This window comes from Schistocerca cancellata, chromosome 2 (assembly GCF_023864275.1).
Source record: "Schistocerca cancellata isolate TAMUIC-IGC-003103 chromosome 2, iqSchCanc2.1, whole genome shotgun sequence".
NCBI lineage: Eukaryota > Metazoa > Arthropoda > Insecta > Orthoptera > Acrididae > Schistocerca > Schistocerca cancellata.
The window spans coordinates 599431152-599433114 of NC_064627.1; positions in this window are offsets into that span (position 1 = coordinate 599431152).

A 1963-nucleotide genomic window follows, 5' to 3' on the forward strand; every position below is an offset into this window, starting at 1 on the left:
CTCTAGTGTGTAGGGCAGTCTGTAGTGACGGAGGCTGTGACGGTTTGTGCTGACAAGAAATGTTGGTTCTTAATTAGGGAATTCAGGAACTACCTGCCACAGATCTCTCAGTTTGCTCAGATACTACACTCCTGGAAATTGAAATAAGAACACCGTGAATTCATTGTCCCTGGAAGGGGAAACTTTATTGACACATTCCTGGGGTCAGATACATCACATGATCACACTGACAGAACCACAGGCACATAGACACAGGCAACAGAGCATGCACAATGTCCGCACTAGTACAGTGTATATCCACCTTTCGCAGCAATGCAGGCTGCTATTCTCCCATGGAGACGATCGTAGAGATGCTGGATGTAGTCCTGTGGAACGGCTTGCCATGCCATTTCCACCTGGCGCCTCAGTTGGACCAGCGTTCGTGCTGGACGTGCAGACCGCGTGAGACGACGCTTCATCCAGTCCCAAACATGCTCAGTGGGGGACAGATCCGGAGATCTTGCTGGCCAGGGTAGTTGACTTACACCTTCTAGAGCACGTTGGGTGGCACGGGATACATGCGGACGTGCATTGTCCTGTTGGAACAGCAAGTTCCCTTGCCGGTCTAGGAATGGTAGAACGATGGGTTCGATGACGGTTTGGATGTACCGTGCACTATTCAGTGTCCCCTCGACGATCACCAGTGGTGTACGGCCAGTGTAGGAGATCGCTCCCCACACCATGGTGCCGGGTGTTGGCCCTGTGTGCCTCGGTCGTATGCAGTCCTGATTGTGGCGCTCACCTGCACGGCGCCAAACACGCATACGACCATCATTGGTACCAAGGCAGAAGCGACTCTCATCGCTGAAGACGACACGTCTCCATTCGTCCCTCCATTCACGCCTGTCGCGACACCACTGGAGGCGGGCTGCACGATGTTGGGGCGTGAGCGGAAGACGGCCTAACGGTGTGCGGGACCGTAGCCCAGCTTCATGGAGACGGTTGCGAATGGTCCTCGCCGATACCCCAGGAGCAACAGTGTCCCTAATTTGCTGGGAAGTGGCGGTGCGGTCCCCTACGGCACTGCGTAGGATCCTACGGTCTTGGCGTGCATCCGTGCGTCGCTGCGGTCCGGTCCCAGGTCGACGGGCACGTGCACCTTCCGCCGACCACTGGCGACAACATCGATGTACTGTGGAGACCTCACGCCCCACGTGTTGAGCAATTCGGCGGTACGTCCACCCGGCCTCCTGCATGCCCACTATACGCCCTCGCTCAAAGTCCGTCAACTGCACATACGGTTCACGTCCACGCTGTCGCGGCATGCTACCAGCGTTAAAGACTGCGTTGGAGCTCCGTATGCCACGGCAAACTGGCTGACACTGACGGCGGCGGTGCACAAATGCTGCGCAGCTAGCGCCATTCGACGGCCAACACCACGGTTCCTGGTGTGTCCGCTGTGCCGTGCGTGTGATCATTGCTTGTACAGCCCTCTCGCAGTGTCCGGAGCAAGTATGGTGGGTCTGACACACCGGTGTCAATGTGTTCTTTTTTCCATTTCCAGGAGTGTATATTTATCAGCTGTAGACGATGAAATCCTTTTGTATTTCAGAGCTGTGTGAAAGGTAGATTAGTTAACGGTTTACACTTCTCTGGCTTCCATCCGGGGTAGTCAGCAGAAATGGCACGACGTTTCGTGGAAGTCACCGCAGGAGACACGAGAATTCTATTAATTCAACTCGACAGGAATGAGAGAAAGTTAAAATTATACTACACAACATATCGCAAGCTAAATAATACTTGTTACTTTATAACTGCCACTCGTAATACCACAAATAAAAATGAACAAATGGGAAAAAACGTTAATAAGTGGTTTATAAGGAAAGGAAGACCTGACGGTTAGGTAGTTGGGAGACGTGACTTATCGTCCCAAAACATTATTCTGTTTAAATGGCTGTTAGAATTAATTTCTCTTGTCATAGTG